General features: G+C 56.5%; 1 protein-coding gene across 4 annotated transcripts in view; it reads left to right on the top strand.

Annotated features, from left to right (window-relative positions):
- The window catches only part of LOC123645861 (semaphorin-4D), a 102,913-nt gene that overhangs the window by 25,717 nt on the left and 52,189 nt on the right, over positions 1 to 25,007 (top strand). For 2 of the 4 annotated variants that reach the window (XM_045562372.1, XM_045562370.1), the window contains exon 2: positions 7,534 to 7,600. The gene's annotated coding sequence lies outside the window, so the exon portion shown is untranslated. Of the gene's footprint in view, positions 1 to 7,533; positions 7,605 to 25,007 lie in introns of all 4 variants that reach the window. The other 2 variants (XM_045562368.1, XM_045562369.1) reach the window with 1 other exon arrangement.

Raw genomic sequence — 25,007 nt, 5'->3', positions numbered from 1 at the left:
CCAGATGGGAAGAAAGGAAAGGCATTTCTGAAAAAGAATGCACATCATCACTATGGGAGCTCAGATCTGAGCAGTCGCCCTACTTTTTGTTTAAATCAGGGAAATTTTTTTCATTCGTATCATTCAGCGTTTTATATCTAGTCCCTTGGTGCTGCGGAAGCCCCCCAGCCAGCCTCGCTGCTCCTGTGCCTCCACACTGCTGCCACGCCTCAGCGACCTTGGTTTCCCACTCTGTCATATGGCGGGCCGTCTCCTCACGCTGTCCCCCTTCCTCAGAAACGCAGGCGTCCCTGCTGACACCATTTCCACGCTTATCCCCTTCCAAACCATCACCTGGTCCTGAACCTCAATTCCTCCTCAGTCTCCAGCCCCTCCTCTCTTTCCACCCAGGCTTTAGGATAAGCAGCCTTTGCACGGAGGGTGGGGGCTCGTCTGTCTTGTACAGTTGCGGTAAGTTATAGGTGACAAGGTGACATCCACGGACATGCAGGTGGCCAGCCCAGTGGAGAGGCCGTTGACTCGCCCTCCTTGGAAAAAGCTGGTTTGTGTCCCTTGGAAATTCATTTCAGTTTCCTTTACTCCGTATCATTTTTTCCATGAGACAAAATTCACATGGAATAGTTAACCGTGTTAGACTGGATAATTCCGTGGTATTTAGTACCTTCACGGTGTTCTGCAGTCTCTGTGTAGCTCCAAGACATTTTCAGCTCCCAAAAGGAAACCCCCTATGCATTAAGTAGCCATCCCCAGCCCCTTCCCAAGCCAGCTCCATGTCATTTTGTGATTCTTTGAGTTCTCCTTTGAAGGGTCATAACATCTCCTGAGTAATGAGTTAAATAACATTTTAACACACGTCATTTTTTAAGACTGACCCTTTAACAGTCATCACCCCTCGGCTGAGCCACTGGCATTCTCAGCAGACGGGTGGTGCTGGTGTCTGGGGCTGCTGGCCCTGTTGTCTGTTCTCCACGGGATGTCGTGGAATCAGGGCTCCTTTTAAAGTGAGCATCCGGTCTTGGAGGGCAGGGAGGAGCATCCCGCGGGTGGACTTTCCCAGCCTTGTCTGTGGGTCTGTGCCAGAACAGGGCTCTTGAGTGATGTCTTGAAACGGGCCTCTTTCTGGGCTGGTCCTCTCTGCCCCGCCGAGTTGGTGCGTGAGCATTCAGGTGTCGTGTGCTGGGCGCTGTGTCAGGCACGTGCGATGCTTACAGCCGTGGGAAGTCGGAGCGCCGAAACAAGAGATGCATCCAAATAAAGAAATCCAACGTAATTTGGAGCCCACAGGCCTGTGTTACAGTCCAGTGTGAGCTCAGCAGAGAGCAGGACCCTCGCCAGGGGGTGCTTGCAGCCCCCTGTGGTAATGGCCTGACTCGTCCAGGCCTGTCCCAGGAGGCTGAGCACGCCCTGCACCCCGTTCCCTAAGGGGCCCGCAGGACGAGGGTATGGGTTTGTCTGATGCTCTGCTCTCTGGCGGCCGACCTCTGTGACTGCCTGCGTGGCAGCCAGTGTCCCGCGGTGGGATGGGGGCAGGGGCGGGCTCACTCCTGTGCAGCCGGTGTGTTTCTGAACTCTGTCCTCCATGTCCCTGGCTTCTCCTTTGTTCCGTGTCCCTGCTGCCCCAGCTGGGGTGTTGTACCCCACCTTGGAGGGCTCTCCTTGTCGATGAGTGTCCATCTTTTCCCTTCCAGAGTCCAGGTATTGGGGAAGTGGCCAGAGTCAGCCTGGACGCGTCCTGCTGCCCGATGTGGGGCGGGCTGCACCCTCTGGGTGCGAATCCCCGAGGCGGGGAGCCGGGTTTCTGGCCACTCCTTTTTTCTTCTCTCTCAGTTAGCATCTCGGTGAAATAATTCAGTTTCCATTCAGACTTTTTTATTTTGTTATCTCCAATATGATTTTAACAAACCGTAATCGGCCACCTGCCTCTGAGAGGCGAGAGGAAGGAAGGGGCACACAGTGCGGCTTGCGAGCCCATCTGGGGCAGCTTTCCTGGGGGACGGACGTCACACCCTCCATTTCTGATTGGCGTTCTGGTTCTGAAACTCAGCCAATACCTGCTGAAGCCTGTGTTTGAGGTATAGAGTGAAGAAAGCATCCCAGGGACCACAGGAGTTGAGGCTGAGCCCTTTGCTCTGGTTGGCTTCATTTGGTGTTTGAAACACAACACAGAGACCTTGGTGTGGAATCTGCTTCTGAGACTGGGTGATGCTAGTAGTTTAGTGCCCCCTCGCCTCCCCTGAAAAAGTGAAAAACCAGCAGCAGCAGAGGGGTGGCCGTGATCTGGATCAGCGAGAGAAGGGTTGGCACTTGGCCGTGGAATGCCTGAGGGACCCCGAGCGGCACACCCAGCGTCTGGGCGCTGACCCCCGTCTGTGAAGAGGGCTGTGCACGTCGCATGTCGCTGGTGTGAGCTGCAAGTAGATTTTCACCTCGGAAGTGGGTTGTTCTGGTCCTGCTTTCGGTAAATGACCAAGGACAACTTTAAATGCGAGGTGCTGTGGCTTGTTGTTTGAGTGGTAGGCCTAGTTGTTTCCTGTAGACTGCTGTGGGGCACTTGTAGTCCTTCAACTTGAAAACCTTCATCTCTTACAAAAAAAACCCCAAAATAACAATGAGAACAACAGAAGACACACCAAAACTTCTGTTTTGTGAGGGAAACGCAGCTCTCCCCTGCAGGTGTGCCACAGCGAAAACACGTTTCCGCTTTTGCCACGCACTGCGCGTTGCCGCTCACGCAGCAGCCATTGCAGGGCAGGTGCTGGGGGCCCCTTCCCCGGGGGCTGCGTCTCTGCAGGGCCCAGCCTCGCGGGGCTCTGTGCCGCAGGTTAGCCTGTAGACAGTGACCTTGATTGCTGCGGGTTGTTGTAATAGCGCCACATCGAAGTTCAGGGCTGAAGGTTGCCAGACGTCCCAGCATGACGCGTGCGGGAAATCAAGTTTTAAGGATCTGCAATGCGGTGACGTGGAGCGATTTCTGAGCGTTGCTTTTGGGTGTGCAGACCATCCCTGGCGATTTCAGCACTGCGCCCTGCAGTTGGGTTTCAGCAAAGTTTGAGAATTCCCCTTCTTAACCCAAAGCGAGTTTAATGAGCCACTTGGTAGAATTCATCCCGGCCTTAAAACTATCCGTTCACTCATTTGTTATTTAAGAAACACACATTGGCCCCAGGACCTGGGGTCCCAGGACTCCGGGGTTTCTGTCTGTCCATTCTCTGCCGGAGTAAGAGGCTTATTCTGACAGCTTTCTTGGTGTGCCCACACTTGTCCTGGCAGGTGGTGGGTCACGTTGCCTCCTTGGTTATTTGAGTTATGGCTCAGAACTGCAGCCATCTCTCGAGGTTGCATACCGGAATAATGCACAGCCACAGTTTGGATCCAGTCTGGTGCTTTCTGTGCTGTGTTTACTCCTCTCTCTAGACATTTTCAGCTTCATACCGTCCAGAGTATACGGGGGTGAGGGGTTCTGTTGTGATTACCTGTCCCTGTCCCTGTCATTGCCCACAGCTAGGACTGGCCCTTGTGAGCTTCCTGATGCCCTGGTGCTGCTTTCTCAAATAGTCTCCCCACGGATCGCGGGGAGGGGCGCACCGCCCCCGCCTTCCACTGAGCCTCATTGTCGTTTTCTGTGTTCATTTTGCAGGGGGAGGCGGCGTCTTGTTTTAGTCTGTGTTTTCTGATGGCCAGTGAGACGCACATTCTCTTCTACATGTTTCAGTGATTTTAGAAAAGACTCCTGGGCGTTCACAGAGCACTGCTGAGCACGACTGTGTGCGTGGCTGGTGGGGGTCGCCCGTCCTGGGAGCCCGCTCTGTCCTGGGTCGTCACCCCGTCAGGCTGCTGTAGGGAGGTGGCTGCTGCACAGCACCCAGCGCCAAGCTCCGTGTTTGAGGGGCGGCTTCTCCAGGGCGTGCGGATGCCTGGCGTCTGAGAGGGTCGCTTCTCCCCTCTGCCCCTGCGCCCTGACCCCCGGGAGCAGCTGTGCGTCTCCGACACTCCTGAGCGAAACCGCTGAACTGATGAGACCTTGCGCAAACCTGTGAGCACCGGTCTTGCAGGAAGCAGAAATCAAAGCTCTTACCTGTGTGTCCAGCACCTTTGCACAGGTGTGATACATTTTGGAGCTTTGAGTCATTTGTAATCAGTTGTCAAATGAAAAACAAATCCAGACTTGGTGAGAAGAACGTCCCTAGAAAGGACTGTGGCACAGGGGCGTGGGCCCGCTGCGCCCTGACGCGGGTCAGGTGTCCCAGGGATTAGGCCAAATGGGCTTCTCCTTGGCAGGAGGCGCAGACCGGGCCGGGAAGGACCAGGGCGGGAGTGGGACAAGGCGGCGGGGTCAGAGGATGCCTGGTCTCATGGGGGGCTGCGCTGGCTCAGGGGGGCCCCGGAGACTAAGGGGGTAGTGGGGGCGCTGGGGACAGGAGTGAGCCAGGGTTTGGTTACCCGAGTGTTTTGTTGTGACTGGTCACCATGAGGCACAGAGTGGGAATCGGCGGCGGCTTTCTGTGTCTGGCCACGTCCTAGGTGGTCGGGGCATGATGAGCTGTAGCTCAGTCTTGTGGGGAAGGGGCTTTTTGGCAGGGGCCATTCCTGGAACACAGAGGGTGGGGGATTTCTTACCTGTCACCGTTTTCTGGGAGCACAGGACTTGGGGAAAATCAGCGTCGTCACGGTTGTCAGCCGGACTTTTGCACAGCATGGGGCCCGGCCCTGTGGTTGACCCTCACTGGCCTAGGCTCTCTTGCTTCAGCCAGGCCCTGGATCTTAGCCCAGGGCCTTTCCCACCTGCTGGGGACCTTGGTCCCTGCTTCTAGGGAGGGGCTTTTCAGCTGCGCAGTGACAAAGGCAGGTGCCTGGCGCACACAGGCAGGCCCCAGGGCCTGCAGGAGTAGGGGAGGCAGTACCCTTTGGGAGCCGGGGCTGGACAGGGGGCAGAGCAGGACGCTGCAGGGGGGTGGGGCCCCTGGGGTGCTAGTTAGACCCCCACACAGCTGCAGGCACTCTCTCATGTGGGTGTCCTGTTTTCAGCAGTGTGTCTCACTCTCTGAAATGACCTTCTTCAGTAGTTTGCTTCTTTGCACACTAAGGAGGACCAGGGACTTTGGATGCAGCTTGCCTTGTGAAAGGGGCAAAGGCATTCACTGAGGGACAAGCAAGCCTGGTCCATTCCCTGACTCCCTGAAGCTGTCCCTTGTGACCAAATGCCATTCACTGAATGGCGTTTCTCACAGTGTGGCCCGAATCAGCAGCAGCACCCAAGAACCTGTTAGTGGCCAGGCGCGGTGGCTCATACCTGTAATCCCAGCACTTTGGGAAGCTGAGGCGGGAGGATCACTTGAGGCCAGGAGTTCGAGGCCAGCCTGGGCAACATAGTGAGATCCCACCTCTATAAAAAAATTTAAAAATTAGCTGGGCGTGGTGGCATGCACCTGTAGTCCCAGCTACTTAGGAGGCTGAAGCAGGAGAATCGCTTGAGCCCAGGAGTTTGAGGTTATAATGAGCTGTGATTGTGCCACTGCACTCTAGCCTGGGTGATGGAGGGAGACCCTGTCTCTTAAAAAAACAAAACAAAACAAATCATTAGAAATGAACGTTCTTGAGACCCCAAAGGACCGGGAGCTCTGACTGGGGCCCAAACCTCTAGCATGCGCAGCCCTGCCAGGGGTCCTGCTACAGGCTCCAGTGCGGGAACCGCTGCCCAGAGGCATGTGGGGTCTCCAGGAAGTGGCAAAGACTCAGGACCAGTCTCTGGGAGTTGCTGAGGAGTTGGGCAGTGGTTGTTTCTCTGGTGTGTGAGTGTGTGTGGGGGTGCTGGGCTGCATACCCCCCTCGGGAAGTGAAAAGGACCACACACATGCACAGTGTGTTGGAATATGTGTGCATATATGTGTGTGTTTTTGTGTATGAGTGTGCACATAGGTGTGTATGTATGTGCATGTGTGTGCCTTCATGTTTGTGTGTGTGGGTGTGTATGTGAGCGTGCATGGGTATGTATGTATGTGAGTGTGTGTAGCATGTATGTAGCAGATGTGTCCTCTGGGTGGGCTCAGGAAGGGAGCCTCGTGACCAGCCGTGCGTTAGCCTTCCTCTGTGTGTGCCCCATGTGGAGTTGGTAGGTTGGGGTTTCCCTAAAGACAAGGGGGAGCTGCTAAGTGGGGGACCTGTGAGCAGGACAAAACACCACCAGTACAGAGTGTGTGAACACAGCGGCTGCATTGCCCTCCAGCCCCTAGACCACTCCACAGCGTGAAAGCCTGTCAGCACCCTCTTGGCCGTCCTCCCAGACACCTGCGTCCCCCGTGTAGCTGTTCATTCCTGCATAGGAGGACACCGTGCAGCCCAGGCCCACCCTGGCACAGTCTGCCTCCCCATTCTGTCTTGGCGCAGGTCCCTTTTCACGAAAGGTGACCTCCTAGTTCGTTCTTTATAACAGCTGCATGGGATTCGGCATTTGGACAAACTGTATTTACTGTCTGGGCAGCCTGGACTGCAAGGCTGCTTCCATGGCTTTGCTGGCGAATCTCTGTGTCCCAGTGGGAGTGTGGCCGCGGAAGCATCCTGAGTGTCGTGGCGGGGTGGTCTGCGTCTCCTCGCCTAATGGCTCGTCCTTCTAAGTCAGTGCCCAGCTGGAAAGTGAAAACGACCATGTTGCTTTCATTTGTGTTTCCTTCATGGTTACTGACAGTGAACAGCCCTCGTGCCACTTGCGTCCGCACGCCCCTGGGGGTGCTCTGGGAGGCTCGCTGCCCGCCCACTGCCTGCCCCGGCCGGAGCCCTTTGTACTCTGTCTGCTGCTTCCTGTTCTCCTGGTGATGCTTAGTAAGCCCTCCCCGACTTTGGAGATTATATAAAAACCCTCCCAGATTCTGGCACTTTTTTGGTTTCTTCTTTTCTTCTCCCTTTCCCCGCCCCCCTCCTTCCTCCTCTTCTGATTTTGGTTTTTAGGTATGTAATTAATTTTAAAACTTAAAAGTTGTTGGAATTCTGAGTACTAACTAGCATATGAATCTAACTTAGGGGCTGATTGGAAGCTTTGTGCTAAAATACCATTCCTGACGATGGCTTTGTGATGGATCACGCCATTTCTGGGTGAGGCCTGGGCCACCTGCTCCGTCCTGCGCTCTGAGGTCCTGCGTTTGCGCCCTGTGCCAAGGACGGGCTCTCTGCGTTTGCGCCCTGTGCCAAGGACGGGCTCTCTGCATTTGCGCCCTGTGCCAAGGACAGGCTCTCTGCTGCGCTGGCGCCTGGCTGGGGCCGAGGAGCCGGCAGCCGGTCGTGGTCAGGGAAGGTGCAGATGCCACCTCCTTCCCAGTTCTTGCTAATGCTTGTCCTTTACCTGTGATGCCTCCTCTGGTCTCACCTGGCCAGGCAAGCTGCACCTGTAGCTGACCACTCTCTAGGATGATGTTCTCCAGGCGTCCCTGGGGGTCATTTTGAGCATAGTTGGAGTGGAATTTGTGTGTGTGTGTGTGTTGTAAAAGATTCTGGTCCAAAGTTCATTCTGCTAACATGTCTCTTTTTTGAACTCTGTTTCAGGCTGTGCTGACACCAGACAGTAGGAAGAAACTGTGTGCTGAAAATGTTTGACAGCACTGATCACTAGGTAGGTAAGTGACGAAATCCGCCTGGGAGTGATGGCTCTTTTTGGAATCGGCTCTTCAGAAGGTCTCCTGCGGGTGTTCTGCCCTGTCAGTCAGCAGCGACGTCTGTTTATTGTGTGCCCTGCCCAGGTGGCTGTGCCTGGGGAGCAAGGGAGGAAAGTCTGTCTGCAGAAGCCCGGTGGTCCTGCCTGGAGTGGCCAAGGTCCATCCGGGAGATGTGGCTGCAGGGGACATCTACGGATCCAAGTGGGTGCAGCAGGGGAGGTCCCTGGGCAGGTGATGCTGGGCTGCGGCTCTAGGCCAGCACCCAGGGGCAGCACTGGCTTCCCTGGGCCAGGAGGGACAGGGCTGGGTCTGGGACGTGCCTGTGGGGCCATGCCCTGCCTGGACAGGCATGCTCCGGAGTTCCTACTGGGTCTCTGAAGGTGATCCGTCACCCCACCCTAGAATCTGCAGGAGCTGGTGGTCAGTTGCTTCTGTTCTGTCTCACAAACTCTCACCCCCTATGCCTGTGTTCAGGGAGGCCTGGGGGAGGCAGTGGCTTGGGGGGTCTTGGGGCTGTTGCACCCTTGATCCCACTCCTGCCCCTCCCATCTGCAGGGTGGGGCTCTGTGCGGGACCGTGTTGTCTGAGACCGTGGAGCAGTGGCCCACGTGGGTCCCGCTGCACAGGGCATGGGATGGGTGCATCAGCATGTCCAGGCGGCCCCAGAGAGACTAGCCAAGGACCCTGAGGCACAGCGTGGGGAAGTGGCGTGCTCACCCACTTGTAAGGCCATGAGCCGTGCCTTTCCCCCACCCCTCCCAGCCACTGGGATCTGACCCTGCCTCACGGGGCTGCCTGGCCTCGGCTGGCACTTCTCGAGCTTCAGTTCTTCACCTGTAGACGTGGGGAGGACAGGGGCTCCCTGGCCCATGATGGGGACAGGGGTGGGCCGGCTGGGGGTCGTGGGGGCCATGGAGCTGCATGGAGCATGTCCTGTGCTGTGCAGGATCTCGGGCTCCTCGGGGCTCTGCAGAGTGGGTGGCCGCCCTGCACCTAGGTGTGTGTGCAGGGCAGGAGGCTGCTGCCCTCAGCCTCCACCCTGCGGGCCCTGTGAGTGGCCGTCAAACGGAAACCAGGGTTGGCACTCTGACTGTGCCTCCGCGGGGCCCCGGCAGCTCAGGGAGGGACCCTCTTCAGCTCTGCGGCCACCTGTGCCGTTCTGCATCCAGCTTATTTACATGCACAGATGGAGCCAGGAGAGGAGAAGCCGTCAGAGGGGTCTTTCTGTTGGATTTGGTTGGGGACCAGCACAGACAAGACCTGAGGAGGGGGCGGGAAGGTGGGGGGTTGACCCCATCAGCACACCGAGCCAGGGAAGACACAGCTTCAGACCCCTGCACCCTACTGCCCGTGCCTGTCCCAGAGACATGGGTTAAAGGTTTATGGTGTCTGCGTTAGAAGGCATTTCCCATGTGACTTTTGTCGTAATGAGCAGGATCTTTAAGTCCCTGAGTCCCCTTTAGAAAGCCTGGTTGTGACTCCTGCCACCCAGGGGCACCTCAGCTCTCCTGGTCTTGCTGTGTGTGAGGGATGAGATGTCCCCTGGCTGTAGCTTTCACGTCATAAGTAGTCTGCTTACAAAAGGCTGTTTGAAAAGGGAATACTTAGGACGATTAAGACATCTATTCCAGAACTTGTGTTGAAGAAGAAGCAAAAATAACTTTTAAGGGACCCTTCCCCATGTGAAGTGGTCGTATCTTCAGACAACTTTGCTGTTCTTGCTTGGGGACAAGCAGGCATTGTCCTTCCCGTAGCCACTGTGGGCTGGTTTCTATGACCCAGGGTCCTGGAGAGGGGATGGCCTCTGCAGGGAGCTGACCCTCAGGACTGTGTGTCCACCTGGGACTAGACAGGCCTGGGTGGCCCAGCCACTGAGACTGGTCTAGGGTGCGGGGGGGCTGTCCACTGCAGGCCTGCTGGGTGTGGCTGGGAACATGGGGGCCATCGCCTGTCAGCAGCTTCCAAGGGCTCCTCAGCCGCAGAGGGTGGAGGACAGGTTCCCTTAGACATCTGTGTGGGGGAACGAGGAAGCCACAGGCCTTGTCTGTGGTTTCTTTTCTTAGACCTTTCAAACTCTTACACTTGCATATGTTTATGGGAAGAAGATGAGTGCAGAAAGTGCATGACTTTGAGTTTTGTTGTTTTGACATCGCCTGAGTTATAGGGTTTTCTTTTCTTTTTTCCAATTTAACGCAATCCTGTAGTCTTATCAAGCCAACTGTGTAGGTGCTGCCCAGCCGCCCTGGAGTCCACCTGTGGCCTCACCTGCAGTGAGAGGGGTCCCGGCTTTATTTTTAGCAAGTACAATTCTGTGTCTCTCAGAGCTAAGAGTAGGACTATTGTAGCTTTAATTAAATGACACTGCAGTGGGAGGTAATTACTTCTGCAAGTGTTAGGAGGCCCAGGAGGTTCTGTCTCGTCCTCCACTGAAGCCCTGTGAGGCTGTCACCTGGAAAAATGCCCAAGACCCTATCCCTGCCGGGCCCCTGGGATCCTGTGGGTGCTGATCTGATTAATGGTAAACAGTTTGAGCTTTTAATCTCTGAAGCCTGGCTTTGAGGATAAGCCATTCGATCTAGATTATCTTACAGATGTAGCAGGTCACCACCCAGGAAGTATGTGTAAAACCGTGCATCCTAAAGCTACTTTGACAGGACAGGGTATGTAGAGTATTAGCACCAACCAGCCACCTCGCGCACACATGCGGGGCCGGCCTGCAGCCAGGGCTCTACTGTGGGCCACAGGCCGAGGGTCCATTTACAGTGACCAGAAGCTACATCCTCAGCACACTTAGATCCGAGCTGGCTCCTCGCAGCAGCAGCTCCACATGGGCGGTGCCGCTTCTCCATGCTTCAGACGTGCACTATCCGGACCGTAGGCAATACCACACCTGGCATGAAGCGCTGGTCAGAGCCGAAATGCACCTTGAGTGTAAAACCCACAGCTGGCTGTGAAGACTCAGCACATGGAAAGCAGCTGCTTCATTGATGATGTGCGGAACCATCGTGTTTTCAATACATGCTGGGTTAGATACACTCTTACTAAAGTAAACACAACGTGTTTGTTTTTACTCTTTTAGTGTGAGTTCTAGGAAAACTAACATCGCACATGCAGCTCTCCTGGGATGTGTGTGGCCAGCTCAGGCCTCCACAGCTGTTGGGTGCCCTTGCATTTGACTTCTGCAGGCAAGGCCCTGTCTGGGTAGCTGGGAGCTGCTGACTGGTAACAACTATGTTCGGCCATGAGAGTCTTTAGGAGCTTTAAGTGCTATTGTTTTTGCGTCTCTGCAGACAGTTACAGCATAGCCTGTCGGGCCTTTTTGCAGAAATACGTTTCACCACTGGGACTGTGTTCCCTGTCCAAGGCTCCCTGGCTGTGCCTCAGGGAGTACACCCCTCCCCAAAAGGCCCTGCGTTATCCAAGCTTCCGTCTCCCTTGTTTTCTGTGGGCAGAGAAACACACAGCACATTTGTGGCTGGTTTTCCGTGTCACAGCTGCACCCTGAACACGTTGATTGGCATGCTCAGCCTGCACTCAGCGACCAGGGACGGTTCGAGTGTGATGAACCCAGGGCTGCGTTCCCGTGGGAGGAAGGGTCCCCAGGTAACCCTCTGCTGCCCAACATGCACTTGCTTCAGCAGCCTCTGGAGTCCCATGGACGGGCTGCCGTTTGTGCAGCGGCAGGACACACGCTGGAGTCCTGGGAAAAGACCCTCAGGCACCCCCGCATCTGGCCGGGCTATTTATAGCCCTCAAAGGGCCCATTTTTCTTTGCAGAGTGGACATGTGGGCGATGACATCATGCTCGCCAGTGGAGCCCGTGAAATGAGCCTTTCATTGAACAGCTTCCCGGGTGCACCCAGCACGTTCTCGTCTGCGTGCATAGGCCTCGTGGTTTTACGCTGCTCTGCTGTAGTTGCGTGGATGCAGGCTCTGCGGAGGCAGAGCTGTGGCATTCCTGGCGTGGGGTGGCCTGGAGACAGTGCCACCTGCCTGTTTCCATCCCTCATCAGCCTGGGGAGGGCAGGTCCTGCAAGGTGGTCATTCCACAGTTCACTGAGCTCCTGTGCCAGGTCCCCATGCCTGGGCAGTGGGGCCTCAGTAGAGGAAACAGCATTCTACTGTTGGGGGAGACAGACCCCAAACGAGGTCAATAGGTCAGATCTGAGTGGGTTGGTAGCGATACATAAAAAGAAATAAAGAAGAGAAGGGGGTGGGGTGGGTTCTAGAGGGGAACTGGGACAGTTGATGGAGCAGAGGCTGGCGTCATCCCTGTGTGTGGGGAGGAGTGGGTCACGCACCAGGAACAACAGTGCAAAGGCCCCGAGGCAGGTGGGAGCGTGTCCTGGGTATTCAGGGAACGGTGGAGGGCAGAGGGTGAGAGGAGAGGCGGTGGACAGAGAGCACAGTGGGAGCCAAGGAGGTTGGAGCGGTCCCCAGGCTGCTGGGAGAATGGACTGTGACAGGGCGGGGCCAGGCACCTATTTAGGCGAGGTGGTCCAGGAGAGAGGCTGGTGGCTCGGGTCACAGTGTAGCAGGGTCACTGGGGAATGGCTCCCTGGGGCATTTATTTGCAGGTGGAGGCAGAGGACTTGCTGCCAGGTTAAATCTGGGGCAGGGTGTGTGTTGCGGGGCGGGGCGAGCATGCACCAAGGTTTTGGCCTGAGCAGTTAGAAAGACAGAGGCTCCACTGCGGCTTCTACCCGGGCTCTCCGGGAAGTGTTTGGCAGGTGGGGGGCATGGTCTGGGGACACGAGAAGCTTGGGGTGCTTATCAGAGGAAGAGACCGCTGGGTCCCTATGCCTGGAGTTGGGGAGACGTCCGATGACTGGCCCAAGGGGTCTAGCCAGAGTGTGGAGCTCTGCCAGGGGCAGGCCCACCTGTGAATGTCCTTGTTTATCCACCTGTCAGGTAGAGACGTGCTGGTACCTGCTCCTGCACCGTGCTGGCCCTCAGGGGGTCTCCATTGAGATTGGGGGGCAGACAGGCAGGCGTGCGGGAGTGGAGAGGGTCTGGTTCAGAGGGGCTGTGGTGGGAAAGCTGGTCTGGGGGTGGGAGGTGAGATGGACAGACTGGTGGGCGATAGGACACAGGGCAGGGTCAGAAGGGAGGAGGTGTGGGGACATGGGCAGCCTTTGGGGACTTGAGAGTCTCACGTGTCTCCTGCAGTCCTGGGGTGCAGCACCGGTCCCACAGGGGCACCTCCAGCTGAACCTGTGGAGCCTCCTAGCTGGGCGCAGAGGGTGAGGAGTGTGGGCAAGGAGCCCACCTGAGGCCCAGACACAGTTTCACTTTCTGATTGGGTGTGGCGTGGGCGTGGGGAATGGGGGGTGGGTCCAGGGATGGGGTACCTCCGTCCTCTGGGCAAGCCTGGCACACCTTATCATGCCTGAATCCCCTTGCCGCCGCCAGGGTCTTGGGCTGCTCACCCCATGGACCTAGTCGAAGGGGGCTACTCCTTGGGCAGGAAACCTCAGAGCTCTGAAGAAGTCGTGGGAAGCAAGCAGCCTTTGTCTCGCTGTCCTCTGTGACCCCAGAGAGCCCGAACTGTGTTCGTCATGGAGATGGGATGGTGCGTCTTATTTTCTTTGTCCATATTGGGAGGGGAGGGGCCACAACCTTGGATCAGGCCCCACTCAGAGCCACTCAGTCTCAGGGTTATCTTGCTTTTTTGTGTGCCTTGCAGACTGAATAATGACCTCGGAAGAAACGAGGTTCTAACCCCTGGAACGTGTGCGTGTGATGTGATGTAGAAATAGGGTCTTTGCAGGTAGATGATTCTGGGTTTTCTGGCAGCCCCAAATGCATGCTCAGGTGTTCCTGCAAGAGGTAGGCAGAGGGAGATTAGATTCAGGATGAGGAGAAGGTGCTGTGAAGAGGGCACTGCGGCTGGAGTGATGGGCTTGGGGAGAGTTTTATGCGTCCACGTGGGCGGGCCGCAGGGTGCCCAGATACGTGGTCGCACATGCCTCTGGTGTGTGTGGGGGGGTGTTTCTGCATGAGAGTAAAGCAGCTGGCCCTCCCCAGTGTGCGTGGGCCCCATCCAGTCCAGTGAGGGCCCCACAGCACAGAGAGGCCCCGCTTCCCGAGAGAGAGAGTGCTCCGTCTGCCTGCCTGTGAGCAGAGCACTGGCTCTGCCTGGCCACACCACACTCCACCGCCGCGTGGGCCAGTCCCTCGTGGCGAATCCCTCTCTCTGTGCATGTCCTGGTTCTGTTTCCCGGAGAGCCCTGACTGACCAAGGGCCACAGACAAGGAGCACCTGCAGTCCCCAAAGCTGGAGGAGGCTGGGAAGGGATTCTCCCCCGGGCCTCCCGAGGGAGCGAGGCTCTGCCGACACACCCTGAATTTGGTCCAGCGAAACTGATTTCAGACTTCTGGCCTCCAGAGCTGTGAGAGAAGACATTTCTGTTGTTTTAAGCCACCCAGTTTGTGGTCGTTGGTTAGAGCCGCCATGGGAAGACAATAGTCAGTATAAACAGTGCTTCCGTAAATACTCTTGCCACACTCCAGAGCTGTCATTCTGAGGCATGGACTTCAGGGAGTGGCACTCGTGGGCCAGAGGGTGTGTGTCTTTATTTGAATAGATCTTGCCAGATTGGTTTCTTGAAGGATCTAACAGTTCATCTTCTCCCCATGGGTGCGAGCAGCAGCCTACTCCCTGCACCCTCTCGGCAGCCACGTCCGGCCTCGCTCTGACCTGCGGGTCTGCAGCGGCAGAGTGACAGCTCTGTTACTTTGATTTTTTACTTTGGTGTCTCCCGGAGTCCTGGTGAGTTAAATGTCCTTGCTCAATGTGTAGCATTTGGGATCCTTCCTTGAATCACCTGTAGTCTCCCTTCACCTCGTTTCTCTTGGGGCGTTCGTCTCTTTCTTGCCAATCTGTAGGAGCTGTTTATTTGTTATAAATATTGATCCTCTTTCTCCTGCTTTGACAACATTTATTCCCAGTTCTACTGTTTGCTAATTACTTGTATTAATGTATCATTTGCCATACAGATTAAATCATTTTACAGGGGAGTATCTCTCTCTTCTCTGTGTCTCAGGGGTACCAGTGTTTGTTAAGATTACATGGGTTGTCTCTTGATTTTCTGGCAGGAGTTTTGTTGTTTTGTGTGTTTGAATTAAACTCTTGATTATGTCTAGAATGCTTTCGCTCAACATGGAGTAAGATGTTTGAGGGAGGGAGCCTGCACTAACCAGTCAGCGATCCGTCCTTCAACAGTGACTGGAACGTCAGTTCTGTGGTCTGTGGGACTCTCCCGTCTGCTGGCTCTGTCTGGGGATTCTCCATCCCTTCCCGCTGGCCCGTCTGTCTTCACGTACCGGATCCCATCGGTGGCCGCTTCAGAGCGTGTGTGGACAACTGGCGAAGGACTCCCCGTGTCCGAGCTTTGCATGTGTGATGCAATGTGTTGCGGGGGTTGCTTGTGTGCACGTGTGTTCACACGCCAGGAGGCCAAGGTGGGTGCACAGCAGCTGCGGAGGGCCCCAGGGAGAAGGATGTGGAGGTGGGGAGGGAGGACCTGGTGAGAAGGAGAACAGACCACCAGGTGGGTGCAGAATTACATCTGTGTTAGGTGTAATTTCTAGAAGAGTATTAAATAAGTGAAACTAGTGTCCAAAGCAAGTCTATTATGTGGGAGGCGATGAAAAGATAGCCCCTGGTGTCAGGGACCCGTCCCCAGCTCGGGCTTCCTCTGGGCGTGGGAGCCCTGACCGCCCGTGGCGGGTGGGCGTGTGTGGATTCTCACAAGCACACTTGAGAATGCGTTTGGGGCCCACTGCGTGATCTCGAGATCCTCAACTTAATCTCATCTGCAAAGACCCTGTTTCTACATCCAGTCACGCTCACAGGTTCCAGTGGTTAGAACCTTGTTTATTCAGTCTATTTACTACAAGGGACGGAAAAAAGCAAAATAACCCTGAGTATGTACAATTGCCCTTGGGTGAGTGTAGCAGTGGGGCAGGTGTGTCGCTGTGTCGGAGGTGCCTGTGCCTGACCCTATGCCCCCAAGGGTGCTACACTGCGATGCTGCCTGGGCCCCACCGGTGGCTGGCACCTCACGGTCCCCAAACGCACTCTGTGCCCGAGCTCTCATGGTGATGTCCAGTTGGGTGGGCCCCTCCCACGCGAAGCCCAGTGAAGTCAGGGCCTGCAGTTGCCCTTGCATGGCCCTGCCCTGCCCGGCTGCGGGTGGAGGTGTGGAGAGAGTTTCAGGTGCCTGACCCATACAGGACGAACCGCTGGGACAGGAGGAAGCCGCTGGTGCAGGTCGGGTGGGGCCAAGGTGCAGCGGGGCCAGGGCAGATCCTCCTTTGGTGGGGGTGGCTGGCCCAGCCTGCTTCCCGGGTGGTGGTTACGGGCAGGTGGGGTCCAGGCTGTGCTTTGCAGGGAGGGCTTGTAGTCTGTGAGGCTGTGAGGCACCTGGAGGCTCTGCGGGAACAACCGGACTCTGGCACAGCTGCTCTGAAGCCAGCGAGAAGCCGGTTGTGGGCTGGGCCCCGTGGTCATCGAGAGGGTCAAGTTCGCTACTCAGCCTCCCACACGGCCTGCGGCTGCAGTGTGTCCAGACTGAGCCCTGGCACCCTTTCTTCTCCAGGGCTCCGCACAACCTGGCCTCCGTCCAGAGTGTTGGGTGTGTGGTCATGATCCTGCTGCCAGCCAGGAAGTCTCACCTATGAAGTCCTGGGAAGTCCCCTCGGTTGTTGATGGGGCTGTGGGCTCTGAGTCACCTCCTGGGGAGAGGAACTGGCCTTCCTGGGTGGCTTGAGTCCTGGGTGAGCAGAAGCCGTGCAGATGCGCTGTAGGGCTGTAGGGCGCCCGCCTGCTGCTGAGCCTGGTCCCCGTGGGCATCCCACGTTGCTCTAGTCCCAGAAGTGTCGCAGACCATGTGGCAACAGGCTCGTCCTTGGCCAACCCAGGCACAGGGTTTGCAGGCGACAGTGGCATGTGTGAATTGGAGCCCCAAGCGCTGACTCATGTCTGCCCAGGCCTGGCGTTTCCTCCCTCGGAAAGAGTGAGGAGGACGTGGGGTGACATGGCCACAACGGCGCTGTCAGGGCGCTGAGCCCTTCTAGGGCTGGGCTGGTTGTGAGCCCAGCAGGAGCCTGTGCCCCCACGCCTGTATCCTGACAGCTCCCCGGGGGCAGGGCTGGGGGTGAGGGCCGATTCTTTGCCAGCCACTGCGGGCCTGAGGAAGTGAAGCTCCTTTGTCTTTTCAGATTTTGTCTTGAACTCTGTGTTTCTAGCAAGGAGAGGAAGGCTAGGCAAATGGTTCATTTTGATGCACAGTTTCAGTTCGCACCTGCCCGTCTCCCCTCCATGCTGCGGAGCATCTCCTTTGAGGGTTTGCCGCTGCCTGGTTTCCTGGTCATTCTTCCCATGCTCCTGGGACCTAACACAGAGCTGTTGCATTTAGCAGAAAACTCTTGGAGACTGGCAGGCAGCTCCCTCCTTATCTGCCGGGTTGGCTGGTGGGGCTAGAGTGGGGGCTTTTGCCACTGACCTTGACCCAGGCCACCCTGGGGCAGCAGGCTGTGTCTGAGGATGTGGCCTGGGCTGGGGGAAAGGGAAGGGAATGCAGCCCCAGCTCGCTGGGTGCTGGGCGGCTGGGGAGGGGAGAGAGATACACTGAGCTGGCTAGCGCCAGCCTCCCCATTGCTGGTCCACACACCTGCAAACCTGCAAGATTCAGGTGTGTTGCATAACAGAGGCTGGTGGGGAGGAGAAATGTTTAGACACACCTGTGGGATGGGTGCCCAGTGAGGGGCTGTCAGATCAGAGGCCAAAACTTAATGGGGTGGGGGTGGGAGATGGGAGTGTGGGAAGGGGTTAGGCGGGGCCCAGGTGCTGAAAGCAAAGTGATTGGATTGTGTTGGGACTGAAATGACAAAACAGGGTACTGAAGGCACCCAGGGAGGAAGCAGCCACTCTCCCCAGACAGGACAAGGGCAGCTGTCGCCCCAGGAGGAGTGCAGTGTGGTGGCACTCGTTCCTCCCGGTGTGGCCCATGGCATTCTGATCCTGCAGTGATCTGGGCATGACCGGGCATGTGGCCGTGGGCACAGTGACTGGCCCCGCGACGTCTCCAGCCAGAGCTCATTGCTGTCAGCACCGGAGCCCCGGCCCTCTTCCTGCTGATCCCAGGTGCCCCGGGCTCTCCCCTGCCCCAGGACCTCCGACCTACCGCTCCCTCTGCCTGCGAAGCCCACGTCGGCAGTGCCCAGTTCCTGGAGCCTCCGGAATGGCCTGTCTGCCATGGAGCCGTGAGGGAGACGCTGTCTGACCAAGTCCTCGCGTGTGGGGGTCAGCGTGGGCGTTTGTGTGGTGGGGGGCCTTAGTGAGGCCGATGTTTCGATGTAGGTGGCAGGTCTGAGTGGAAGCGGACTGGTTCAGGATGCGATAGTTTAGGATCTGGGTCAGGAAGCGGCAGAGGGCACGAAGCCAGCCTGAGGGTGGTTTGCTGAGGGAGCAGTTTGCCCAGGGGAGTGGTTTGTTGTTCTTAGAAGGACTGGCTGGGTGAGCAGGTCAGACGACTTTGGGAGCTGACAAACAGCTAAGCTACATGCTACTTTGTCTCCTTGGGCGAGAATTTGCTACAGTAGTCAGGTCAGGTCTGAGCGAGCTGTGGGCAGTTCTGACTCCTTGCTCGGGTCAGGCTCAGGGCCGCCTCCTGTGCTTTGCTTCTGACCCTGCTGGGGCCGGCTGATCTGCAGGTCCCTCGGCAGCCCGTTGTCTCCTTGCTTGGGGCTTAGCACAGTGTGTTGTCACATGTACACACACGCGCATGCCTGCCATTTGGGTGTTCTGCTCACTGGATGAGTTCCCCGAGGGTGGGTCCAGTCCCACTTTGCTCGCTGGCACTCAGTGGTGCCTGGCACTATGGGCACTTAGGAAGTGTTTGCAGAGGGGCGTGACTAGGTTTTGCACAGGTGCCTGGGAGCTCAGAGGGGGAAGCGGCCTCCTCCGTTCTGGCAGACCGGGGCACTTTACCCAGAAGGGCCCGGCTGCTTTGCAGGAGCAGGGGCTTCCCTGTGGCTGAGGTGCAGAAAAGCAGAGGGAAGGCTCCGGGCTCAGGGTGGGTGGGATGGGCCAGCCTAGGGTGGGGCCGGGAGGTAGCCAGGCAATGACTTACATCGTTTAGGGTAAAAGGGTTGGGATGTTAATCAAAAGGCAGAAGAAAGCCCATGGAAGATCTTCCACAGAGGCACGTCAAGACCAGATCTGGATTTTGGGAACATTTGTGCAGCTGTACTGTAGAGGTGGGTGGCTGGGGTGGGAGAAGGCACATCAAGGGAGGGCACTGTGGCCACGGACGCTGGCGGGGGCAGGGAGGGAGCTGAGGCTGGGTCTGCAGGGGAGAGAAGCCAGCGGACTTCAGGGCTTGTCCTGGGTGGACGTGGACAGAGGGGCTGCAGCCTGGGTGTCTCACTGGCCCAGGGTCAGGCTCAGACGGAGGAGATCGAGCCACTCATCACAGCTCTGTTCTCTGTGTGGCCTGTTCCTGTTGAGACTACAACCAGGCGGGCCTCCGGGTCGTGATCCCAGGCGCAGCCCCTGCCGCCGGCTGGCGCTCGCTCTGGGGTTGTGGCGAGGGTGGGTCGAGGCGCGGTGCAGTGATGTGGAATTGCTAAGTAGAGTGAATTAATACTGAAAACTGATACTAAGATGTGGTGAGCTTGGTTGTAGGTCAGCCAGTTTTCATTGGGCCAAAACTTGTACAGTGGGTTCTTCACTCATTTTTTTGGTAAAGAGAAAATATAGTGTAGGCTTTTAAAAACAGACACTTGCTCTTGCTTTTTACCATAAACCAGATTGCCCCGTTGATGCGCTCTGGGGTCCATGGGCCGAGGTGATCTTAGATCAGTCAGTCGTTTGCTGAGCTGGCACCTTGTAGATGGAAACGGAATCAAACTGTGTGTCACACCGTTTATGTGGGTGGTGAATGTTGGTGTTTGAAACCATTGGCTTCTCTTTGGCTAATTGAAAACCTTATTTTTGTGTGTGTGTGAAGTCTCTAATCACAGAAGAAATATTTTTCCCTAAGCATATGTGTTTCTCTTAATATTACTGTTGCTTTAAGAAAATTGCCTTCAAGGCTCGTTATCCTCTTGGGCAAAGAAATGCCGCTTTGTAAACCAGGTAACTCATATATTCCAAATCTATAAACACGTCTTAGAGTTATAAAGCATATTGTAGGGTTTACAGAAGTTCTTCAATGCATAAATTGTATTCCATTGTAGTTAAAGAGCACAAAGAGTCCTCGTTTATTGCCTCAAAATGTCTTTGATGTCAGAAACGCTCTTTGTCTCTCATGAATAGCAGGATGGGCAGAATAAAGTGTTTCGTGGTGTGGGTTTGGCTGGATACTGTTCTGCTCCTGTCGTGATGGGTTCATGTCTTCTCTAACTTCATGACCCGTCTCCGTTGCTAGCTGGGAGATGCGGTCTCCCAGCTCTCGCGTCATCGCCTGCTTGGTCTCTGATGCAGCCCTCGCAAGAGGCGTGGTCCTCTCTGAAAGTTGTCCCCACATCAGCCCGGGCGGGGCATTCGCAGAGGCACGAGGCCAGCACCAGCCGAGGCCGCCGGGCCTCCTACTTCTTGTCTCCCCACTTGAAGAAGCTTGGGTGTGTTGTCACAAAGATCTCCCCAAAAGAGAAAGAGGCTCCTGGATCAGGCCGGTCTCTCAGAGCCTGCGCTTGCTGCTCCTGCTCTTCCTGACGCTCCGCGGGCTCCTGGGATTGCCCTACCGTTGCCGCCCCGCTGGGCGTTAGAGACCACCGAGAAGGGCGAGGAGCTTAGTGCCGGGCACGACCTGGGCACCATTCATTTTGACAGGCTGGACAGACTTGTCCTTGGGGCTGGGCACGGACCTTGGTTGCTCAGTTTAAGGAATTTTAGACCTGGTGCCCGGGGCCTGAGCTGTGGGCCAAAGGGCCCCGAACCTTCCATACGGCATCTGCGACTGTCAGACGGACGCAGCCTGTCCTTGCCTTGCTTACCACCAAGGCTCGGAAACAGTACGTGTGGGCATCACCTGTGCCTGCTGGGGTCACCTTCCCAGCTTCCTTCTAGCTCCTGGACACGTCAGCCAGACCTCCCGCCTGGGGACCCTTGGACCAGAAGCAGCGCCTGGCACCTGTGCCCCTTGCTGATGGCACGCATGGGTCAGTGCTCAGAGTCACTGAGCCCAGCTGTGTCCCAGGCCTGTGTCCTCCCCTCTCGCCTGTCAGGACCCGCGGCAGCAGTGGCAGTTGCTCTCGCCACTGCCTGCTGGGGAAGCAGTGGAGGTCGGGTCGGTGCTGGGCGTGGCTGGGTGTAGAGGCTGGAGGCCCAGCCTGCAGTGTGGAGACTCGGCAAGCCTCGCACCTGCCCTGCTGCTTGTGCTGTAGGTGTTTGCTTATTCAAGACCAGGTGTGGTGGCCTCAGTGCTGTTGGGTCATACTCACCATAACGTGCTTCCTTACAAGCTGGGGGCAGGTGCCTGCGCTGTGGGAGGCAAACCTGGTCTGTAGAATAATATCAATGAAGCAGCCAGGGCTGGGCAAACCACTCTGCACTATCCGCGAGACGCCCGCTGGTATCAGGCCACCCCGGGGTGGGTGTGCTAGTGGGCAGAGCAGCTGGCACCCAGAGCCCCTAACGGAAGAGGCCATCTTTTCTGGGCACATGCTTCCCAGTCCAGTGGTCACTCTGCCCAGCAGGGAGCAGGCCGTCACGCTGCACCGCTGTGTCCAGCAGCTCTGTGCACATGCTCAGAGGGCCCAAGGGACTCTGACCACGCCTGCCCCCTCTGGGACCTCCCCTCCAGCCCCAACTCCTGGGGCCCCATGCAGAGAGAGCCTGGGAGGCAGAGCAGCTCGCCCATCCCGCCCTGGAGCCCTGAGGTGCTTGGATGACCACAGCAGTGGCTGGGCCTGCGTGGTCCTTGGGCACTGAGGAGGTTGGCTCTTGGTGGGACGCCTGCCCCTGCCTGCTGGACATTGGCCTACGTGGCTTGGGTGCTGGGCTGCAGGGCCCCCTCTCCCTGGGCTACTCCCCCAACAGCCTCCCGGGCGGCCTTTCTCCTCCTCCCTTGGCCAGGCCGGGCCCTGCCCCACATAGCCCTGAATTAGCCCACACAGGAAAACAATTGGGCCCACATCGTTGAACAGCCCTGCTATTTAAAGGGAGGAGAATGGGACAGGCTTGTCCCACAGCCTGCAGGGAAGGCTCGCCACAGGGCCTTGTCCTGGATGCTGAAGGGCGCCTGTGGCCAGCGGGGCCCCTGCTGGTAACAGCCCTCGAAACCCCCGAGGTCAGGACAGACATCCCAGAGGCCCTGTGTGGGGGCTGAGTGGCGCCTGGGCACCCGTCCTCCCCAGAGGCCAGGAACACGCTGGCCAGCTGAAGCTCAGGGAGCAGAGGCCCAGGAAAGGTGAGGTCCAGGTGGGCGGGGGCGAGGGCTTGGCTCTTCCTGATTGGCATGGACGGTCTTGCTTCCTGTTTCTCGGGGTTCACCAGGGCTGGGTGAGGGGGGCTGAGTGAGCAGGCCTGCTTTCTCACCCAGAGGTGACCGGAGCCCGGATGACTCACCGCCCTTTAGGAGGATGGGGGGAAACACTCGAGTGGACGTTACAGAATTCACCCCAGAGTTCTGCACTTCTGGGCTTTGATAGCAAAGAAGGGACAGGACACTGTGTATGAGGTCCGTCTGTCTGTAACTGGTCAGCAGGCATCTGAGGCTAAGGCTGAGGCTGAGACTGTGGCTGTGACGGGGGGCGGCGGGGTCCCTTGGCCTGGGGCTGCCCCTGGGTCCTTTTCCGGGGCAGCCAATTCAGCGTTCACTGGGGCACATCATAGCAGATGCTGGGTGGCCAGAAGCGTCCGTACCTTCCTTTTATTTATTTAAATTGCATTTACCTCTTCGTTTCTCCATCATTGTGCCTGCTGCCTTGCGGGCGCGGCCTTGGCGGGGCTCCCAGGCCCAGTCCGGGCTGTCTGGGGCTGGCACAGCAGGGCAGGGCCAGCTGGGTGGGACCTGAGGGACTTGCTCTGCATAAAGCCCCAGGTGTGGCTGCAGTTCAGGGTCTTTGCTGACACGTAGGCGTGGGGTGGCCTCGCAGTGGCTGGCCTCCATGAGTTGAGGTGCAGGGCAGGCACCCTGTCTAGTGTGGCCCAAGTGAGTGACAGAGCCAGGACTGCAGGCTGGGGGAGGGGACGACCAGAAACACGCCAAAGCTCTGCCTGCCGGCTCAGGAGCCCCAGGGGAAAAAAACTCAAGAACTCGGTGGCAGGGCTGCCAGAGGGGATTGCTGAGGGCAGGTCCTCAGACTGGAATTTACATAGGAATGGGGGCTGTGAATGGGGGTGCTTGTAATCCTTCCAAAATTGGGGTAAAATTTGCATCTGAATGACTCATCAAGTCAAGATTCTCATGGAATGTGCTGGTCTCCCTGTGATTTTCCCGGTCCTGTTAACAGTCATTTGCATTTTTATTCAACTGGCATTGATAAATATTATTAAAATTAAATGCAATTAATATTGCCTATGGCTGCCTTTATCTCCACTTTCTTTGGAGGGGGGGCTGTATTTCTGTCTTCCACGTGCCTCAGAGGGTGTGCAGCCGCAGGGCCCTCCCTGCTGTGCCCCTCCCCCCAGTCCTGCTCGCGGCCCAGGTGGGCTCAGCTCTCAGGCCGGTGCTAACTCAGCCCTCAGAAAGGTTTAGTTTGGACTTCCTAGCATTAAAAAATACATATTACTGCCTAGCATTGGGAGACTCTACCTTAAAATCTTGTGTTGTTTCTAGAAAATAAGGGGTCAGGAGTTGTGCCCACACTGGGCCACATTCCCACAGCCTGGGGGGTGCAGCCACCCCTTTAAACAGGACCTCTGCTCTCCGTGGGCCTGGCCTGGCTGGCCTGCCACCCCTGCCCGTTCTGCACTGAACCGGGAGGCTCAATTCAAACGTTCATGGCTGTACTATGCCAGGGATCTGTGGGAAGCTGATTAATAGCCCCCCTAGACACCCACCTCCTCATCATTGGAACAGGTGAATATGTTTTTTTTTACATGGTAAAGGGACTTTGCAGATGTGATTAAGTTGAGGAATGTGAGGCCGGCAGCTTATGCTGGATTCTCCAGGTGGGCCCTAAATGGAACACGGAGTTTCTTAGGAGAGAGAGGTAGGAGGGCAGAGCGGAGAGAAGGCACTACCCTCCCTGCTGGTGGAGAGAGGAAAAACCTTTACTCTACCCTCCCAGGTTCTGTTTCTGGGGCCTGTGAATTAAACCGACAAAAGACAGATTAACAGGAGGAAAGACATACAGACTTTAATATTTTAATGTGCATGAGGCATCATAGAAAAGAAGTGAAAACCCAAAGAAGCAGTTAGACTCCAGGACTTATATACCATTTTAACAAAAAGTGATAAATTGTGCAGAAGTTGCAGAAGTGACTAGACAAAGGAAAGGGGTTTAGGTTCCCAGGGGCTGTAAATTATGGGAAGGTGACCAGGAAATATAAGGTAGACAATAGTTGTTTAAGAAGGTTTGTTATGCAGACTTACCTCCTTGTCTTCTCCAGCCTTCCTGGTAGGGGAGAGGGGAGCCCTTTACAAATGGAAATTTATGTCACCTTTATAGAGGGAAATTTATGCCCTACTTTTAGGCAGAAAGGAAGAGGGCAGAAAGATGTCCTTGTGTCTGAAACTGCCTTTGCAAATTGATAACGGGGTGCAAGGCGAGCACTGTGGTAAGGGCCTAGCTAAAAATAAGGCACAGGCCTGGGTAAAAACAATGATAATAATTGGCCACTGTCCCCGTTTGCTTCTCTGTAATCGCCACTCTGGAGCCACGCAGCTGGTGGTCACAAAGATCCTCAGCTTTCTCTGCAGATAACATCACCTTTTTGAGACCCAGGGGCAGTTTCTGAGATATCTTCCAGGCTCCACATTCCAGCAGAACGGCTGACCCACCCAGGCCAGCGGCCCATACCAAGGGACTGACGCAACTGGTCTTGTGACCCCCACCCAAGAACCTGGTCAGCAAAGAAGACAATTTCTGCACCCCTAGGGCTCCGCCCCAAACCCAGCCAATTAGCAGGCTCAGTTGCTTATGCCACACTGCCTTTAAAACCCTGTCTCCCAAATTCTTGGGGCGGTGGATTTGAGAAATTTCTCCTGTCTCCCCTCTTAGCACCGTGCAGATTAAACTCCTCCTCTGCTGCACACCCTGCTGTCTGGGTGCACTGGCTTCCTCTTGGGCAGCAGGTAAATGAGCCTGGTGGGCGGCAACATGTCAGTTGCTTTCAGCTCAAAATATTCCTTATGCCAAAGTGGCATATTTTGGGGAAGCATATTCTGGTCCCTCTCACTGGTGTGA

The sequence above is a fragment of the Lemur catta genome, chromosome 10 (genome assembly GCF_020740605.2).
Source record: "Lemur catta isolate mLemCat1 chromosome 10, mLemCat1.pri, whole genome shotgun sequence".
NCBI classification, from domain to species: Eukaryota; Metazoa; Chordata; class Mammalia; order Primates; family Lemuridae; genus Lemur; species Lemur catta.
This window is presented reverse-complemented; position numbering and strand designations above follow the sequence as displayed.